At 43.2% G+C, this 22,413-nt stretch overlaps 1 pseudogene; it reads left to right on the top strand.

Annotated features, from left to right (window-relative positions):
- LOC119357434 overlaps positions 1 to 22,413 on the top strand; it is a 39,714-nt pseudogene that overhangs the window by 8,735 nt on the left and 8,566 nt on the right.

Genomic DNA, 22,413 nt, shown 5'->3' with positions numbered 1-22,413 from the left:
TCAATTTCTAACATGTTCTGACATCATTTGTTGTTTTTCGGTCATTTACCTAATTGTTTAGAGAGCTAAATGACCGTGAAATTGAAAATCGCTACAAAATGAATCCTGAAAATGTTGAAACTTGGCATGGTATCATCATATCACCCGCATAGCATGCGCGAAAGAGTAGAGAGGGTCACGGCAAAAACTGGATGCACTTCGTGTACAAACTGGACAAACTCTTTCCGAGTATCAGGGTTTCGGAGTCCGGAGTGAGTACTAATGTGCATCCCACCAATCAGGAAGAATCACACGGATCGTGTGTTTCTTTCTAGCTCTTGCGAGTCGTTGGATCAAGGGTGTGTTTCTTCCTAGCTCATGTGAGTCGTTGGATCGAAACTACCACAATCACTTTGTGAGCCAGACGACCCTATATATAGCCCACCTCTCGCCTTTCCTGCATAAGTCTTTCAGTTCATCGACTACATACATCTACCAGTTCATCGACTGCATACATCTACCAGTTCATCGACTGAATACAAATCATTCGGATTCGCCATCATACGTCCAACCGTGCATTTGATATGCATATATATGCATCACGAGCCACGGTTGGGCTGTATGATGGCGATACCGATTGGTTTGTTATAGATCCAACATAAAAGGTTTGATACAACTTCTTTTTTGTGACATAAGAGCTATCTCTCCTCCTATCTATTTTAGTTACACAACTACCTATTTGTGCCAAATTTTCACTTTTGCTGTTGCTCTTGCATCATAAGCATCCATGTTAGCTAGACTTACAAGTAATGCGATTTGACCAAACTATCTTGTGATCTTCGCCAAGAGAGAGGCAGTATGAGCGGTTTATAAGCCGTGAGTGCACAGACAATGACGAAGAGTTGCAATGCTCATCTACATGTTGATTAGCTTCAAGCCTTGCGGAATAGCATAGATTGCACTGAGCTATGTGCAGTGCAGTCTACACTATTCTGAAAGGCTTGAAGCAAATTAACCAGCATTGCACCTCTTTTTTATTTTTAATAACTTACTTAAACTCCGGACTTCTTTTGTGTTTAGTATGCAGCATTTAAAGCGACGTCATCAATTTCCAACATGTTCTGACATCATTTGTTGTTTTCGGTCATTTACCTAATTGTTTAGAGAGCTAAATGACCGTGAAATTGAAAATCGCTACAAAATGAATCCTGAAAATGTTGAAACTTGGCATGGTATCATCATATCACCCGCATAGCATGCGCGAAAGAGTAGAGAGGGTCACGGCAAAAACTGGACGCACTTCGTGTACAAACTGGACAAACTCTTTCCGAGTATCAGGGTTTCGGAGTCCGGAGCGAGTACTAATGTGCATCCCACCAATCAGGAAGAATCACACGGATCGTGTGTTTCTTTCTAGCTCTTGCGAGTCGTTGGATCAAGGGTGTGTTTCTTCCTAGCTCATGTGAGTCGTTGGATCGAAACTACCACAATCACTTTGTGAGCCAGACGACCCTATATATAGCCCACCTCTCGCCTTTCCTGCATAAGTCTTTCAGTTCATCGACTACATACATCTACCAGTTCATCGACTGCATACATCTACCAGTTCATCGACTGAATACAAATCATTCGGATTCGCCATCATACGTCCAACCGTGCATTTGATATGCATATATATGCATCACGAGCCACGGTTGGGCTGTATGATGGCGATACCGATTGGTTTGTTATAGATCCGACATAAAAGGTTTGATACAACTTCTTTTTTGTGACATAAGAGCTATCTCTCCTCCTACCTATTTTAGTTACACAACTACTCAAAAATAAATAAAAGAAAATAAGTAATGCAGAAAAGAAATAACTATATAAAAAATTTGTTGGCGCACTGCCCTGTGGGTCTACCAGACCTAGGGTGTGCAAATGCAGGCCCAGAAGGGCCAGCAGACTCACAGGGCAGTGCGCCCTAATTAATTAGGCCCAGAAGCATGCTATATAGAGGATTTCGAAGAGGTAGCCGCGGCTGGGTTTATAAACCAGTGCGGCTGCCCTTCGCCGGGCAAGGTGGGACTAAACTTTGGGGTGGCAGCGCAAGGCCTTTAGTACCGGTTGGTGGCTCCAACCGGTACTAAAGCCCCCCCCCCTTTAGTACCGGTTGGTGGCTTCAACCGGTACTAAAAGCCTTCGTTTCCCGCCGCTTGGCCTGGCGAAAATAGGCCTTTAGTACCGGTTGGAGCCACGAACCGGTACTAAAGGCCCATCCTATATATATAGCACTTACTAAAATTTCAGTTTCATCCCCACTCGTCTCCAACCTCTGCCGCGCGCGCCGCTCGATCCCATCATCGCCACCCGTCGCCCGTACCGTCGTCCGTCGTCATCGTCGCTGTCCCCGCCGCCGCCCGTCATCGTCGTCGTCTCGCACTGCCGCCCCGAACGCCGCCGCCGTCCCTCGCCATCGCCGCGGCCGTACGTCTCTCTCTCGCTCCCGCACACACATACACACACATACATACACACACATACACACACACACACACCGGCGCCCCCGCCCCGTACGCCGGCGCCCCCGCTCGTACGTACGGGGCGGCGGCGTACGGGGCCGCACACACACACATATACCACACACACACGCATACACACACACATACACACATACGTACACACATATACGTATATATACACACACACATACACACACACACATTTTTTTACTTATTTTCTGTTTTTTAGAAAAGTTAATTAGATGATCGAATGTTAGATTAATGTCGAATGTTAGATGAATTAGCTAGCTAGATAGAAAAAGTGTCGAACTAGAGATTAGAACTAGTTGAATAATTAATATAACTAGTTTATTTTTAGTAAGAAAATTTAGGTATATGAGATTAGAACTAGTGGAATAATTAATATAACTAGTTTATTTTTAGTAAGAAAATTTAGGTATATGAGATTAGAACTAGTTGAATAATTAATATAACTAGTTTATATTTAGTAAGAAAATTTAGGTATATGAGATTTGATGATCTAATTAAAATATTATTTGTTAATGAGTTTTTCTGTTTATTTAATTTTTTATATATTTTGAGTTTATATAAATGTTGGATTCATGTCGAATGTTAGATGAATTAGATAGAAAAGTTAAATATATAGTAATGTCAATTGAATATATAGTTAGATATATTAATGTCAAATGTTAGATGAATATATATTTGGCTAGATATAGGTGTTTAATGTTTCACCTATATGAACATAGGAAATGTCATCTGACGACGAAAAAGATTTTATTATGTGCGAACACTGTGAAGACCAGCGCGGCCTGTGCGACCAAAATTTCCTTGTTGATGGTAGGCGCTTCAGCATCAAGCTGGATGAGACATTCGAAGTTGATACAGTAAGTCACTTTGTTAATTATTATTTGAATGTAAAACTTATGCTTCATTTGCTTCAACTTATAATTTTAAATTTTCACTATTCTACTAGCGCATCCCCTGCCATGCAAGAATTTTTGTCTTGGATAAGATAGGTTTTAGTGCTATAGATGATATGGAGGTAAAGAGAGTTTACTTGAAGACGGAGCATGGGTATACTTTCAACGTCAAATTATATAATGGAGACACATACACCCATTTTGAATGCAAAACTTGGCAAGCACTATGCAAGGCTTATGCATTTGAGCCTGATATGGTTATCACCTTTGATATTCGTCCGGAAGATGATATTGAAGGTAATATAGACATCTGGGTCGATGTGCAAACGCCTCCAGTCCTACCATTTGGTGAGTTTTTTTCAACCATGCATGCATATGTTTATGTCTTTCATACAGTTTATTCAAAAATAGTTGACAACTAATTTGTATTGTCAGCTTATTTTGGTTCAAGCAAACATGTCCGGCGTTTGGTAGACAGGACCTACTACTGCCCCGGGGCTCAACTAAATGCGAGGAGATAAGTCATTATGTTTCATGGCTTGAGGATCTTAATACTGTCAAGACAATTTTTTTCCTAAACTTAGAAATGTTAGTACTCAAAACGTGCGACCAATGGTGATCGTATTGAACTACGGTCACATCTATAATCAAGAGATGGTAAGATTTTAAATATTTGTCCTTAATTAGTGCATCTTTTGCATACATTATTTTTGAAGCTAAACTTTCATTGCTTAGTATATTAATTACTATACGATGTTGTTCAACAGGGACTTCGATGACAGTTGTGCCTCAGTGGATCGAGACAAAAGGTCGCATGTCAATGGTTAGCTTACGACCAAGATTTCCTACATTGCACATGAGTGCATTCAGGATTTCTAAAAGCGAAGAATGCTTAATAGTGAAAGATTGGAGCAAAATTGTTAACGATCACAGAGAAGTACTAGCGGGCAGTAAGGAGAAGCGCAACCCAAGATTAGGAGACAGATTCATCTGCATGCTCCAGTATGATGAATCAGGAGAGCTATACATGTTCTATGCTATTCTACCTGAGAGGGAGCAGCAGGATCAGTAGCTACTACTTCGAATTCATGCTCTTAATTAGTACTTGTCTCATGGATCCGTGTCCTGAACTTTGATGTTGGTGATGATTATGTTGAACTTGATGATATCTCTTTGCTTCTGTTACAAAGTGAATGTTTCCTCTTTAAGCTAGCCAACATTGATGATGATTACATAGCTAGCGGTAGTGACTATGATGATTAAATAGTGGTAATTAGACGACTACGATGATTTTTAGCTAGCTAGAGTTTATTTATTTATTAATATGCGATGATGATGATGATGATGACGACTACAACTCATTATAATGTAAAACAATCCTAAATTAAATTGATAACACAAATTTAATTTAAAAATACAAAATAAAACAAAAACCCACAACCATTTAGTATCGATTGGTTTTACCAACCGGTACTAAAGGGCTCCCGGCCCCCGGAGCTGGCTCGTGCCACGTGGTACCCCTTTAGCACCGGTTCATGCTGAACCGGTACTAAAGGGGGGGGGGCCTTTAGTGCCGAAATAATAGTGCCGGTTCCTAAACCGGCACTAAAGGGCCTTACGAACCAGTGCTATTGCCCGGTTCTGCACTAGTGTTCCTTAGATAACTTCATTATTTTGTTTTTGTTTCATTTTCTTTGTTCTTTAAGGGTAATACCAATGCCACTAAATTCTTTCCTTCTTAAGGAACTTCATTCATTTGGAAATTCACTATGTTATGTTTATTCTTCCATATTATAAAAAAGCACAATTTCTATGTAAGTTGTGTGCAAATTTTGTCTTTTTTTTCTTTCTTCTGGATGGGAAATACTAATGCCACAAATTCATTCTTCCATAGAAAACTTCATTTCTTGTTTTTTTGTTTCATTTTCTTCCTTCTTTATAGATAATACTAATGCTATTAAGTTCATTTCATCTTAGGAAAATTGATTTTTTGAAGTTCCACTATTATATACTTATTCTTTCATATTATAAAAAAGTGCAATTTCTCTGGAAGTCGTGTGTAAATTTTAACATTTTGTTGTTTTTTCTTCTGAAATGGTAATACCAATGCTACAAATTCATTCTTCCTTAGAAAAACTTCATTATTTTCTTTTTCTTTTTTATTTAATGGTAATACCAATACCACTAAATTATTTTCTTCTTAGGGAACTTCATTATTTCAAAATTTCACAGTGTTATGCTTATTCTTGCATATTATAAAAAAGTGCAATTTCTATGTAAGCTGTGTGCAAATTTTATCTTTCTTTTTTCTTTCTTCTGGAAGGGAAATACTGATGCCGCAATTCTTCCATAAAAAGCTTTCTTATTTGGTTTTTATGTTTTTGCTTCATCTTCTTTGTTTTAAGGGTAATACCAATGCCACTAAATTCCATTATTTATATGCCTACATAAAATATTATAAGAATAATTAGGAAATATTTTGCTATCAAACAGAGCCTTAGTTATATATGATTTGGAATTTTTGCGCGTGCATTATTAGGTAATACTCCTCTGTCTCAAAATAAGTATCTCAACTTTGTATTAACTTTAACTTTAGTACAAAATTGTACTAATGTTGAGACTCAGGCGGAGGGAGTAATAGGTACATAGTGTAGACAAGAACTCACAAGTATTAGAAGGCTAATACCAATCCACATTTCAAAACAATATCTTTAACCCTTCCGGCATCCGCAGGTATGCATCGATAGAGGCTGGGCAATGACAATAAATAAAGTAATAAAATAACTAAACAACGGTGACTGTGATTACAAACAAAACATGTGCTGAACCATATGAAGCGGGATGACACGTACGTGCATGCAAGCAGATAAACCCAATGCGTGTGGATCAAGGCCGTGCGTCAAACATTTGGCCCAAATTTGTACGCACGCGCATAGTGTCAGCTGAGAGCAAATAAACTTAAACAAGCTAAGGGTAAAAAAACCAAATCGACTTACACAAACCTCTGGTCAGTCGACTGGCCCAAGTTTTATTTTCAGTCAACTTACCAATAGCCGGTTAATCGCAAGAGCAGTAAACATATGCATTTCACCAAGGCGCAAAAAGCTTGGAGGAAAAACATTGAGAGGGTATTTGCAATGTTGCAAGCAAGGTTTTCCAATGTCCCGAGGCCTTCTTGTTTCTAGAACAAGGATGTTTAGGCAAATATCATGGCTTGTGTGATCCTACATAAGATGATCATAGTAGATGATAGGTATATGCCAAACCCCATTGAACTATGAAGATACTAGCACAATTGTTAGGCATTGCAGGCACAAAGCCCGCATTCAAGTCCTTTTTGAGGCGTCAGAAGATTGAAGACCGGACCTCCCATCATCGGCTGAAGGAGTGTCCCATTGAGGCTTGTTGCCAGCTAGCTGGAAGATAGTGTGTTTAATTTCTGTAGAAATCATTTATTTTTTACTTAAATAGTTTATTTGACCAGACTATTTGGATTATTTGTTGTATCGTGATTAATGGTTTGTATAACAATTGTTTAACTATTGAATTGTTTGGTTTAAATTGTTGTAAATATGGTACTCAGAAAGAAAAAAATATGAAGGTTACATTATGGCAACTCTGTTTTCCCACACAACCTTCACAGCCTATAAAACATTATGAAGCGCTTTTTATATGTGTTATGGAGACTGCCAACGTGGATGATGCATCGAGAATTATTATAGGGGTGTATTGGGTGTCACCAGTTCTGGCTTTGAGGAGAAGTACTTGGGTTTACCCACGCCCGATGGTCGGATCACAAAAGGGAAGCTCCAAAATCTGCAAGTTTAGGTGAGTAAATGCTTGTTTGCGTTTGACGGTCATCCTACACAAGCTGGAAAAGAAGTGCTAATTAAATCGATTGCTCAATCAATCCCTACTTTTATTATGAGTGTGTTCAAGATCCCTCTGGGCGTTTGTGATGACCTGAATTGTATAGTTTAGAATTATTATTAGGGTTTAGAAAAAGGCAAAAGGAAAACTCACTAATATGCTTGGCATAAGATGACACGACCTAAGTCACAAGGAGGTCTTGGTTTTATGGATTTTTGGATCTTTAATCAAGCTTTGCTGGCGAGGCAGGCCTGGTGTCTTTTAGCTCATCTGGACAATCTTTGTGCAAGGCTGCTCAAAGCCAAATATTACCCTAATGGACGGCTGGAAGACACGGTGTTCTCGGGTAATCCCTCTCAATCTTGGCAAGGCGTTTGTCATGGGCTTGAGCTCCTGAAAAAAGGACTTGTTTGGCGTATAGCTAATGGGCAGAAAGTTAGAATTTGGCGTGATCATTGGCTTGTTCGAGGCAATACCAGTTCACTTCTCTCGAGCAGGGGAAGATGTCGTTTCAAATGGGTGTCGGATTTGTTGGATTACAATGATTGGGACATGCAGAGGCTACAACAATCCTTTTTGCCTGTAGACATCCTTGAAATTTGCAAGCTTAGGCCTTCTCCACGTTTGGGGAGGACTTCTTGGCCTGGGCACCAGAACGGAATGGTTTCTTTCCAGTAAAAAGTGCCTATTGGCTTGCTGCAAATGAGGTGAACAATCACTTAATTCCTTCCACTAATAGTTCTTCACATGGCCGCAATGATGTTGGGTTGAGAACATGGTGACGCACTAGTAGAAAAAGGGTCAAACGTGAAGCACATTAGTGCCGGTTTGTATTTGAGCCGGCACTAATGTATACATTAGTGCCGGTTCCAACGGCTAGCCAGGCCGCTTTCATTAGTACCGGTTCGTGGCGAACCTTTAGCACCGGTTCGTGCCACGAACCGGTACTAATGGGAGTGGTGGCAGGATGTTGTCAGACTGGGGCCCCTCCAGCCCCTTTAGTACCGGTTCTTGGCACGAACCGGTACTAAAGGTCGTCCTACATAAACCCTTCGTCCACCTGAGCTCGCTCTGTTCTTCCCCTTTCCCCTCTCCTCTCTGTTCTTCCCCTCTTCCTCTCGAGCTCATCACACATTTTGCCCAAAATTTGTCAAGATTTGAAGGCCCCCATCCATTGAAATGATCACAAAGGTTAGCAACTTTGTCCTTTCATCTCTCATTGCTAGATTAGCTCTTGCAATGCTTTATATAGTGATTAATTTGTGAGTTTAGTAATTTGGGAGGAAATATATATATGTGCTAGTATTTGATTTATATGCAATTTGAGGTCAAAAATAACACTTAGTTTGCATATGTAGGTGTGGTTTACTTAGTGCCTTCTAAATCTCCGTCGTAACCACTGTCGATCGCCCGCACCATACCGTCGCCGGCACCACCTTGTGGTGAGCCTCTTGTTCATGAAATTTTATATAAAAATTGATGTTTGTGTGATTTGGATATATAGTTACTCGTATAATTATCTTACCCGTGCGTTATTTGTTATACATAAAGTGCCATGGTTTTGATATCCGTCCCCGTCGGCCCTCTTCCTTGTTATGATTCGGATGTGGTATATATATTCTCTTTTAAAACTAGTTGCATTTCGTGTTTATGACAAATTATGCCCATCAAGTTGACATAGAAATTTTTTCTAGGAGGTATGTGAACCGGAAATTCCAACCGACCCTATTGTCGAGAGATTAAATTTAGTTGAAAGAGAAAACGAGTACTTGAAAGAAAAATTGAAAAGAATTGAGGGGGAGAAGATGGAATTGGAGTTGCATGTTGCCGATGTCGTCGATGATCACAAGATCAAGATGGAGAAAATGCGCTTGAAGATTAGAAAGATTAGAAAATATGCCATCGATAGTGAGGCTTGGTATCATTATGCTGTTGGATCAATTGTTACCTTAGTTGCGATCTTGATCGCATTTGTTGTTGCATTTAAATGCTTTAGCTAGAGAGTTATTTGTTTGTTGCATTTAAGTGATGTATGAACTTTATGTATGAACTTTATGTATGAACTTGTATTAATTTGGTCTATTCGGTGTTGTGTAATGAAGATGAGTCGGCAATGGATGTACGATGACCGATGCTCTCCCCAGTTCGTTGAGGGCGTGCATACTTTTCTGCTTGCGGCTGAGGCAAACAAGCGGGCGGATGGTTTTATGCCTTGTCCATGTGCTGGCTGTAAGAATGGTCACAATTACTCTACGTCAAGAACCATCCACGTCCACCTGTTTGAGTCCGGTTTCATGCCCCACTATAATGTTTGGACCAAGCATGGAGAAAGAGGGGTTATGATGGAAGACAGTGAAGAAGAAGAGGACGCCGACAGTTATCCTGGCCATGGGTCCCCTGAATACGATGATACAACAATGGGGGAAGAAGCTGAGCCGGTAATGCGGGAAGAAGCTGAGCCGGCAATGCAGGAAGAAGCTGAAGAAGAGGCATCAGATGAGCCCGTTGATGGTCTAGGTCGGGCCATTGCCGATGCAAAGAGAAATTGTGCAAGTGATTTGGAGAAGAAGAAGTTGCAGCGCATGTTAGAGGATCACAAAAAATTGTTGTACCCGAATTGCGTAGGTGACAAGAAAAAGCTGGGCACCACACTGGAATTGTTGCAATGGAAGGCAGAGAATGGTGTATCTGACAAGGGATTTGGAAAGTTGCTGGTAATGATAAAGGATATGCTTCCAAAGGACAATGAATTGCCCGAGAGTACGTACGAAGCAAAGAAGGTTGTCTGCCCTCTAGGGTTAGAGGTGCAGAAGATACATGCATGCCCTAATGATTGCATCCTCTATCGCGGTGAGTACGAGGATTTGAATGCTTGCCCGGTATGTGGTGCATTGCGCTATAAGATCAGCCGCGATGACCCTGGTGATGTCGAGGGCGAGCGCCCCAGGAAGAAGATTCCTGCCAAGGTGATGTGGTATGCTCCTATAATACCACGGTTTAAACGTTTGTTCCAAAACAAAGAGCATGCCAAGGCGATGCGATGGCAGAGAGAAGACCGTAAGAAAGACGGAAAGTTGAGAGTACCCGCTGACGGGTCGCGGTGGAGAAAAATCGAAAGAAAGTACGGGAAGGAGTTTGCAGATGACGCAAGGAGCGTATGGTTTGGTCTAAGCGCAGATGGCATTGATCCTTTTGGGGAGCAAAGCAGCAACCATAGCACCTGGCCCGTGACTCTATGTTTGTATAACCTTCCTCCTTGGTTGTGCATGAAGCGGAAGTTCATTATGATGCCAGTGCTCATCCAAGGCCCTAAGCAACCCGGCAATGACATTGATGTGTACCTAAGGCCATTAGTTGAAGAACTCTTACAACTGTGGAATGGAACAGGTGTACGTGCGTGGGATGAGCACATGGGGGAAGAATTTGACCTAAAGGCGTTGATGTTCGTGACCATCAATGATTGGCCTACTCTCAGTAACCTTTCAGGACAGACAAACAAGGGATACCGCGCATGCACGCACTGTTTGGATGATACCGACAGTATATATTTGGCTAATTGTAAGAAGAATGTGTACCTGGGACATCGTCGATTTCTTCCGAGCAGGCATCCCGTAAGAAAGAAAGGCAAGCATTTCAAAGGTGAGGTGGATCACCGGATGAAGCCTCGCCACCGTACTGGTGCTGATGTACATGATATGGTCAAGGATTTGAAGATGGTCTTTGGAAAGGGTCCTGGTGGACAACCTGTTCCGAATGACACTGACGGATGCGCACCCATGTGGAAGAAGAAATCTATATTTTGGGACCTTCCCTATTGGAAAGACCTAGAGGTCCGCTCCGCAATCGACGTGATGCACGTGACGAAGAATCTTTGTGTGACCCTGCTTGGCTTCTTGGGCGTGTATGGGAAGACAAAAGATACACCTGAGGCACGGGAGGACCAGCAACGTATGCACGGAAAAGACGGCATACATCAAGGTCATGCAAGCTACGCTCTTACCAAAGAAGAGAAGGAAATCTTCTTTGAATGCCTGCTCAGTATTAAGGTACCGTCTGGCTTCTCGTCGAATATAAAGGGAATAATAAACATGGCAGAGAAAAAGTTCCAGAACCTAAAGTCTCATGACTGCCACGTGATTATGACGCAACTGCTTCCGGTTGCATTGAGGGGGCTTCTACCGGAAAACGTTCGATTAGCCATTGTGAAGCTATGTGCATTTCTCAATGCAATCTCTCAGAAGGTAATCGATCCAGAAATCATACCAAGGTTAGAGAATGATTTGGTGCAATGTCTTGTCAGTTTCGAGTTGGTGTTCCCACCATCCTTCTTCAACATCATGACGCACGTCCTAGTTCACCTATGCGAAGAGATTAACGTTTTGGGTCCTGTATTTCTACACAATATGTTCCCCTTTGAGAGGTTCATGGGAGTCTTAAAGAAATATATTCATAACCGTGCTAGGCCAGAAGGAAGCATCTCCAAGGGCCGTCAAAATGAGGAGGTCATTGAGTTTTGTATTGACTTTATTCCCGACCTTAAGCCGATTGGTGTTCCTGAATCGCGGCATAAGGGCAGACTGGATGGAAAAGGCACGCTAGGAGGGGAACAAATAATATGTATGGACGGACATTCTCTCACTGAAGCACACTACACAGTTCTATAGAATTCCGCCATGGTGGCTCCGTATATGGATGAACACAAGAATTTGCTACGCTCCAAACACCCGGAGCGGTCTGATGACTGGATTACATGTGAACAAACTAGGAGTTTCGCCAGCTGGTTGCAGACACGTACCATGCATGACACCTCTATTGAAGATGACATGTACTTGCTGTCCCAGTTACCATCTTCGAATATAATGACTTTCAAAGGGTACGAGATAAATGGTAATACATTTTACACGATCGCCCAAGATAAGAAGAGCACCAACCAAAACAGTGGTGTCCGCTTTGATGCAGAAACCAAGACGGGAAAGGAAACATATTATGGTTATATACAGGACATATGGGAACTTGACTATCGACGTGGTTTGAAGGTCCCTTTGTTTCGGTGCAAATGGGTCAATATGACACGAGGCGGGGTAACGGAAGACCCGCAGTACGGAATGACAACAGTGGATATCAACAATCTTGCGTATGCAGACGAACCATTCGTCCTAGCCAATGATGTGGCACAGGTTTTCTATGTGAAGGACATGTCTACCAAGCCAAGAAAAAGAAAAGATAAGGAAGCGAATGCATCGTATGATGAGCCAAAGCGGCACATAGTTCTTTCTGGGAAGAGAAACATCGTGGGAGTGGATGACAAGACAGACAAGTCAGAAGATTATGAAAAGTTTGATGAAATTGCTCCATTCACAGTGAATATTGACCCGAGCATCCCATTAAATGATGAAGATTTTCCATGGTTACGGCGCAAAGGGACACACACGAAGAAAAAGTTTCACACCCAAAGATCTGGGATGTGATCGGCTTCACTATCATCATTTTCTTCTGTGTTCACACCCAGAAGGGAATCTCTGTAATAGTTAGGGTAGTTAATTATGTGTTTTGGCATTTGAAACGCGAAGAAAATTTATGTGCAAACAAATTCTTTCATGCCTTTACTGATTTTTAAAGTTAAGTTATTCACAAACTAGTGATTCACACTAATTTCAAATAATTCAAAATTTAAACTATTCAAATTTGAAAACTACGGGCACTAACAGAAAGTTTGTAATTTTTTGTACCTAAAGCAAAAATATTCACAAAGAAACTCTAAATACACAAAAAAACAACTCAAAAATAAATAAAGCAAAAAAAATAAAAATAAAACCCGCCTACTAGGCCAGAGCGGCCTGCATATGACTAGAAACCCAACCTGTTGTTGGGCCAGGATGCAGGCCCGCAAAGGCCCAGTAGGCCAACAGGATAGCACAGAACATGTAGGCCCAGTAGGCCTGCTTTGGAGAGGAGCTCGAGAGAGCTACCGCACGGGGGTTTATAAACCAGTGCGATCACCCCTCGGCTAGCAAGGTTGGACTAAACTTGCGCACCGCACCTGCGCCAGCGCACCCCCTTTAGTACCGGTTCGTGGCACCAACCGGTACTAAAGGGGGGCCTTTAGTACCGGTTGGAGCCACCAACCGGTACTAAAGGGGGTGCGGTTCCCGCCGCTTGGCCTGGCCAAAACAGGCCTTTAGTACCGGTTGGTGGCTCCAACCGCTACTAAAGGTGTCTTCTATATATACAACACTTACGAAAATTTTCATTCTCCCTCTGTTTCTTCCTCTGTTTCCCCATTAAAGCACCGCCCGCGCGTCCCGATCGATCGACGCCGTCGCCGTCGCCGCCCCCGTTCCTGTCGCCGTCCTCTTCTCCGTCGTCGCCCCGGGCCCGTCCCCGTTGCGCCGTCCCCATGTCGCCGCCCCCGCGTCATGCCCCGGCCCGTCGTCGCCCCCGGCCGTCGCCTCGCCGACGACGTCGCCCCGCTGTGAGCTCTCCCCCTCTAACCCCTCTCCCTCGCCCCCGGCGGCCACCATGGGTGCCGCCCCTCCCCGAGCCCATACACACACACACACACGTACATATGTATGAATTAATGCATGTATATATTAGTATATACGTATTTTGTATGTTTAATTAGTTTAGATTTTTTAGATTATTATTTTTTCACTAGTATATATGTATGAATGCATGTTAGATGGATATAATTAGTGTTAATTAGTATGGAAATTTTTTATATAATGTTGTTTTTCAGTTTTTTAATGGATGTATAGAAGTTGTGTTTTCTGTTTTTGGCATAATTAGTGTTTAATTAGTATGGAAATTTAATATATGCATGTTAGATGGATATAGAATTTTGACATATGCAATGATAGCATAATTAGTGTTATATAGAAATGTTAGAAATTTTAGTTATCAAAATCCAATCATTAAAAAAATGTTACTTTTTGCGGGCATATAGCTAGTATTTGTTCTCGACGATGCCCGGCCCGCATCCTCGCCGTCGACCCGTCCGCGACGACGTCCGACTGACCCATGTCTGGGACTGGGCTCTGCCGGGCTGGCACTGGGAGGTGCTGCCTGGAGGGGCGCGCCGCTTGATGAGGAACCCAGCCCCAGGTCCCGTCGTCGACCCTGATCTCGTTTGGTGGCGTTCGCGTGGGCCAGTTTCGGTGTGGAGGGAGCCGGCCCCGCCAGAGGTGGTACGTGGCCGTGTCAGGGAGGAGGACGAGCACGTCCATCGCTACATGGTTGCGTTAGAGGGCGGCAGGTTCTCCAATACCTGGCAGTTTCTTCAGGGATCTGTGAGGGTTCCTTCTCTTTGGGTGTTCCTAGATTCTTCTGTAGTATTCGATCTTTAATTAGCTACCTAGTCAGTGATGTACTATTCAATATTATATATTATTCGAGACGATGTATTCGAGATTATATCTATTATTCGAGATTATATCTATTATTCGAGACGATGTAATTTGAATACTAAATTGTTTTATATTTCTGTTGGCATAGTTAAATAAAAGCTATGGCGGACAATACCGACAGAGAGGGAGAACAGACCATGTTCGATATGATATGCGGGTCAGATGATGATCAGAATGAAGAAGATTATGACGGCTCCGAATTTCTAAACAACACCGGAGAGGGTGATATGATATTCGATCGCGACGACCGAATTGACGAAGTCATGAACTACGATTATGACGATGACGAGGAACATGTTGATCCTGAAACAACAAAGACCGACGAGGTATATATATTTATATAAGCAGGCATCTGGTGATCATCACATGTTTTAAATGAGTTGAAGATATATTAACGAATCGATCTTTCTTCTTTCAGCCATCCGGATCGAGCAAATCTTCAGGCAATAGGACGAAACGAGGCCCGAACAAAAAGTTGAAGGAGGGCGTAAAGTACAATATCGAGGCAATCAGACCTAATGGCGAACCATTAGCGCCTAAGAAGATTGCGGACAAGTTCGTTCGTCAGTGCGGAATTCTTGTGAAGGACCAACTCCCGATCTCCCTTCAAGAATGGAGAGAGCCAGCAAAGCCACGTCCAAATGTTACTTTTGTCGATGACAGACAAAAAAACTGCTTTGGGATACTCTCATGGAACATTTCGCCCTACCAGATCATTTCACAGATGCAGATGTGGAGAAAGTCAAGGACGCCGCTCTTAGGAAGATGGCGGTTGCATTCAATAACCACAAGAATCGTGTATGGGACAAGTACATCAAGGATGGAAGGAAGACTCCAGTATTCGAGGGAACACTAGAGAATCAAAGTGCTCATTGGGACGATTTCGTGAAATTCAAGGATTCAGAATTAGCTAAGGAACGGTCGAGAATAAACAAGAAGAATGCTGAAAAAAAAGATAAGTTCCATAAGCTGGGGCCAAGTGGCTACGCGGTGGCAATGCCTAAGTGGGATAAGTCTGAGAAAGAGATGGAGGATGCAGGTCTCACTCCGGTTACTAAGAGCTGCCCCCCCCCCCCAGGTGCAGGACTTGGTTCTATGCGCATGGGGGGAGTTGGACCCGAAGACAGGCAAAGTTTCGACGAAGGCATGTCTGAACGGAGCCGACGATAATATACTTGCTGCAATAGAAGAGGCTCGAACGAGGGCGTTCCAGCCCAACAGAGAGAACGACGAGCTTACGCGTGCCCTGGGAAATCCTGAACACCTGGGAAGAACACAAGGCAAGGGCGCTATTCCGTGGTATGAGGGGTTTTCGGACTGGAACGCCGACTACAGAACCCGTGCGAGAAGGAAGATTGCGGAGGAGAAGCAGAGGAAGATGAAGGAGGAGAAGAGGAAGCTGGACTATGAACGCCTTCAAGGCCTAGAATCAGCACACGCGGACTTGGCAGTCAAATTCCAGCGGCAGCAGGAGCAGATCGACTCACTTAGCCAGCAAAGGGGTCCTCAGCAGCTGCAGCAGCTAGCGGATGATCCAACATTGGATACCACCGCCCCATCCATGCCGAGAAGCAGCGTGGGTTCTACCCCGTTTGACGCAATGCTGGATAGATACCCCGTGGATGACATCACGGAGAACACTAACTGCGAGCTACACTTCAAAATTAAGAACATATCCTTGAAGGTGGCGGACGGCGTTGCTTATACAAATTCCCCCGATGCAACCTTCCATTGCAACCCGATTTCAGCAGGCTATGCTCGTGTCGTGGTTGATGAGGTGGTGGACCAATATTCGGGGCTAGAGCTTGACATTCCTGGAGGTGACGGGGAGCACACACTCGGAGAGGCCAAACATCGTATCATCCTATGGAGAAAGGATTGCATCATCTTTCGAAGGCCACCGACACCGCGTCACCCGACTCCTCGTCGAAGTCCGCCACCGATTCAGCAGACTCCCGCTCCTCCAAGTCCACCAACGCGTGAGGCCACTCCTCCTCCTCCAAGTCCGGCAAAGTGTCAGGCCACTCCTCCTCCAAGTCCGACACAGCGTCAGACGTCCACTCCTCCTCCAAGTCCGGCACAACCTCAGGCCACTCCTCCTCTGATACGAACCTACAAATATCAAGTGCATTAAGAAATGACTATGTGGCCGTGATGAAGGACAAGATGACAGACATAGCCAAAGGACAACTTCTTATTTGTGGAAAGGATGGCAAGCTACGTTTGCTTTGTGGTCCGCAACCAGAACCGAAGCAAAACTACTGTCAAGTAAACCAACCTACACAACCGTCTATGAAGATGCCACCAATGTGGAGCAAGAAGCTAACACGTACAAGCATAGAGGAACCAAAGCCAGAAGAAATAACGCCCACGTTTCGTACACCTCCATGTAGATTATTTGTTGGGTCCTTGCCAATATGGATAGATTTAGGTAGGTAAACTGAGTCTAATATTTTATGGAGTCCAAACATGTGTGTTTAGTTTAGTTGGTAAGAAGATCTTGCCAGATCATTAATTAGAAGAATCCTCAATTAGTTGAGATAAGGCAGGAGAGTCTGTTTAAGTTTTAGTTCGTTACGTAGGGTTGTGTGTCGCCTATATAATAGGCTAGCTCCGGCCATGTACGGGGGATTAGTTTTGAGTTTTATTTTTGAGTATGAGATATACAAAAAAACGTCCGAGTTACGGGCGACCATATCTTGTGTATTATCTGTGATTTTCCCATCGTGAAAATTTATTAGCGACGGAGGGTCGATCATCACATCGACGCCTACGTGCTGATCCGAGGGGGTCGCTATTTTCGTTTGTGTATTTTCGTACACAGGTGAAAATTATCTTGAAGGTTGCGAGGAGGAACAAGGGGACGAACTGTTGATCAAGCATCGTCGTGAAAGATCGGGCCATCTACGCGCGCGAATTAGCATCTCGCTAGTCCGTGTCACATCAAGTGGTATTCAGAGCTAAGGTTAGTCACGGCGATTTAATTTGCAATATCATCCGCGGAGACGAGCATCAACATGTTGAGCAAGAACATATTGATGGAGGAGGAAGGCATTGGCGAGGTCATTCTTTTTCACAGTCGTTGCGTTGTGAGCGAACGACGTGTCAATCTGACGATCGATGAGACTACTGCAGTCAACATGGTTAGCATTGAGGTGGTGGAAAAATTGGGGCTGAAGATGACACCTCTTGAAAGACCATACACATTGAAGTGGTTCAAAGGTGAAATCCACATTACACATCAGATTTTGCTAATTTTTACTTTAGGAAAATATTGTTGTGCGGAATTTTTTCATGTTTGTCCTGTGCCCATGGTGTCGTGCCATCTGCTGCTTGGGAACCCATGGTGCAAACGTGTTGGGGCTGTTCGGAATTCCAAGAAAAATACTTACTTTGTATCATGGAAGGGCCAACAAATCTGTTTTATTCCTATGCCAGTGGATGTGTTCATGGCAGATTGGATAGGCCGTTTGCAGAAAGGAGAGAAGAGCAAAAAGAAATAGAGGAAGAAGTTGATGCACCGATGAAGGGTGTGAATCTTTTGGTACAGAAGGTACAAGACGGTGATGCAAAAGGCCAACGATGGAGTGTTTTCAAGACACAATGCAAGATCAAGGACCGTGCATGTAAGATGATAATCGATGGTGGCAGTTTTACCAATGCCATTAGCAAAGACCTTGTACAAGAATTGGGTTTGTCTATGTGGCGACACCCTCAACCACACCACGTGGAGTGGTTATATAACTCTGGGAAATTAAAAATTACACATAAGGTACGTGTGACATTTGCTGTTGGGGATTATGTTGACAAGGTGGATTGTGACGTCATGTCGATGGACACGTGTCAGTTATTATTGGGAAGACCGTGGCAGTTTGATCGTGATGCAGTGCATGCAGGTAAATCAAATACATATACATTCAAGCATGATGGTAGACGACACGTTCTAAAACCAATGCTGGACAGTGTGATCACTAGAAACATGGAAGTTTCAAAAAAGAAGGTTTTGAAGGTTGGCTCAAAATCGAGGACGGTTTTGTTTAAAGGAAGGGAGGATGATACGAACCTACAAATATCAAGTGCATTAAGAAATGACTATGTGGCCGTGATGAAGGACAAGATGACAGACATAGCCAAAGGACAACTTATTAGTTGTGGAAAGGATGGCAAGCTACGTTTGCTTTGTGGTCCGCAACCAGAACCGAAGCAAAACTACTGTCAAGTAAACCAACCTACACAACCGTCTATGAAGATGCCACCAATGTGGAGCAAGAAGCTAACACGTACAAGCATAGAAGAACCAAAGCCAGAAGAAATAACGCCCACGTTTCGTACACCTCCATGTAGATTATTTGTTGGGTCCTTGCCAATATGGATAGATTTAGGTAGGTAAACTGAGTCTAATATTTTATGGAGTCCAAACATGTGCGTTTAGTTTAGTTGGTAAGAAGATCTTGCCAGATCATTAACTAGAAGAATCCTCAATTAGTTGAGATAAGGCAGGAGAGTCTGTTTAAGTTTTAGTTCGTTACGTAGGGTTGTGTGTCGCCTATATAATAGGCTAGCTCCGGCCATGTACGGGGGATTAGTTTTGAGTTTTATTTTTGAGTATGAGATATACAAAAAAACGTCCGAGTTACGGGCGACCATATCTTGTGTATTATCTGTGATTTTCCCATCGTGAAAATTTATTAGCGACGGAGGGTCGATCATCACATCGACGCCTACGTGCTGATCCGAGGGGGTCGCTATTTTCGTTTGTGTATTTTCGTACACAGGTGAAAATTATCTTGAAGGTTGCGAGGAGGAACAAGGGGACGAACTGTTGATCAAGCATCGTCGTGAAAGATCGGGCCATCTACGCACGCGAATTAGCATCTCGCTAGTCCGTGTCACATCATCCTCCAAGTCCGGCACAGCTTCAGGCCACTCCTCGTCCAACTCAGCCCCGTCAGCCGTCTCCGCCGCCTCAGCAATCGCAGAAGATCGAGACACCCCGCAGCTATGGTGCGTAGCGGTACGAGTCGAGGTCATAGTACAGGAAGTACAGGCGGAGGCAAGCGATATAAATATGGTCCAAACCTCACTACTCCTCTTCCTGTGAGGGCTTACGACAGGACCGAGGAGCAAACCAATGCCATAGTGCGGGCAGAAGTCGACGCCCATTTTGGACCGAAACCGCCACCGCCGCCAAGGGAGAAAGTGCCTGTGGAAGTAGTTGACCACTTCATTCGTATGGCTCAACCACCATCTCCTAAGCCTGTTGACACAGACTATGAGCGCCACATCAGGAAGTTACATCGACAACGTCTACAGAAGGAGGCGAGCTCGAGCTCGAGCAAACAACAAGCAGCTGTCAAAAAATGCGGGAAAACCGTTGCCCAGCTGGGAGAACAGGCGCGCAATCGATCCCCCCGCTTGGTGTGCCGCCAACAACCCGTGACAGTACGCGCGCCCAATATTATTGTGGGCAAACAGTTTACGTTCCCGAGGTGGGCGATGTGGTAATAACCCAGGAGCATATAATGCAGGCTGAAACTCTCAACATCACTGTTGGACAACTCCTCAAGATCGAGGACATGCCTGTGCTTACAGAGGAGGAAATAAAATGGAAATATGCCTGGGGCCAACCTTTGGTCAAGCCAGAAGAGGTCGAGAAGCTCCCAACGAGAATGTATGAATTGCATCAATGGTACATGGACATTACCAAGAGATCCGATCGAGAGTCCCTCATGGTGCAAGTCAAGAAGAATCATTACTACCATCAGAAACCTGTGACCGTTGAGTATTCTGAACTGTTTCAGTTATACAATCAAGACGCACTCGACAAATCTGTCGTCAGTTGCTATTGTCTGTAAGTGATTTCTTTCTGTAATTTAAGTCTCAAGCTAGCTGTAGTGATCCTTTTGATCAATCATTACCTGTAACTTTCCTCACTATATTCTTTTCTGTGGTATTATGCAAGATGAAGATGTATGAAATGAGAAAAGGTGGACGCTATGGCATTGGGTTCATTGACCCAAACACCGTTAATGAATACACATGGAAAATAAACAAGCATCATGAAAAGCAGGTAGAGGACAGCATGCTAGGGTTCTTGAAGCGCCTCAAATACAATGAAGATATACTACTTCCTTACAACTTCCAGTGAGTCACACTTTCTTATACTACAAATTCTCTGTTTTTGCCTACTAGCTAGCTACATGTTTTTGCTTACATATGCACGCTTAATTAAGACATGCAAACATGTGTGCATGCAGATTTTACTGGATTTTGTGTATCATTAAAGTTGACGCCGGAACAGTTGAAATACTGGACTCACTACTCAAAGCAAATAGTGACTATAACATCTTGCTTGGGATAATCAACATGTAATTTCAATTATTATTAACTATATATCTCGGCCTATTTAGTTCGTCATTTCATGATATGAACTATTTAATAACCACTTTATTCATTTTCTTTGTCGGCGGGCAGGGCTTGGCCAAGGTTCATCAGCGTCACGGAAGGCGAATGGAAACGACAGCTGAAATGTTTTCGACCCAAGGTAAGTAATTAAGTAGTACTAGCTAGCTAGCTAGCTGCCATCTCTTTAATTATCATACTTGATTAATTATTATCTGATCAAATTAAATTCCATTCTTGTAAAGGCCCTGAAGCAGGCGCAGGGGACTGATCTGTGTGCATTCTGCGTTTGCAAGAACATTCGCATGATGGCGTCCGAAAGGAGCAGATCTCAAAGACAGGAATGGGTACGCTTGTCAAAACACTATTCACAATTTTTACACCATTATCGATATCTAGTCACACAACTAATACACATGCATATTGATCTCCTTCTTAACAGTTCACAGAGGTGCGGGACAAGCTCCTAAAAACGGAGCGCGTAGAAGCACTTCAAGAGGAAATAGCGGGATTTTTGCTCGACCAGGTCATAAATCCGAAGGGAGAATACTATTACCCGCTACCGCCCCCATCGACCAGGTCATGAACCACTTCCAATTGTCATCGTGTGATCCGAAGGCACCAATTAGGCTAATGCCACTGGCTCCGAAGGCAACATGCATATGTAGGAGAAATTGTATATAGCTATACATGTGTGTATGTGTGAATTAATATGGTGGTTTGTGAGACATTGATGATATATATATATGATTGGTTCTACTAGAAATTCTATATCATAACCGGCACTAAAGGCCATCTGCACTAGGGACTAGAAATTGTATATATATTTATGCAACCGGCACTAAAGAGCCTTACAAACCGGTGCTATTGTCCGGTTCTGCACTAGTGACGGTTCTATATCATAATAAAGGAAAGAGGCAGGCCTATACTTAAAAGAGGTAGTGGCAGCTCGGGTCGCTGATTCCTTCTTCCGGATGCGTCTATCCAGAATCGGTTCTACAAAGCCAAGACAACAATCTCAGTGTTTGTCGAAAACTTGATTTTGAACGGCTAGAGACTCAGCACGATTACCTGTAGCCCAACAAAGGCAATTTGAGTCGGCATCGCATCTTAAGATTAATGACACCACACATACACCTCCTAGCCAACCGAACATCTTCTTCTATTGAGCGAATTCAATAGAAAAGACTGAAATAAATCTATGAAAATGTGATTGCTAGTGCCAAGGAAGGATAGCCTTGCTTCTTTTTTTATTCTGATTCAGTCGTCTATAACTTTGACCGCTGGTGCTGGTGTTGTAGGCTTCCTTCAAAAAAAAAAAAAAAGAAGAGG

The sequence above is a fragment of the Triticum dicoccoides genome, chromosome 2A, assembly GCF_002162155.2.
Source record: "Triticum dicoccoides isolate Atlit2015 ecotype Zavitan chromosome 2A, WEW_v2.0, whole genome shotgun sequence".
NCBI classification, from domain to species: domain Eukaryota; kingdom Viridiplantae; phylum Streptophyta; class Magnoliopsida; order Poales; family Poaceae; genus Triticum; species Triticum dicoccoides.
Note: the sequence above shows the minus strand (reverse complement) of the source record. Positions and strands in the feature narration are given on the sequence as shown.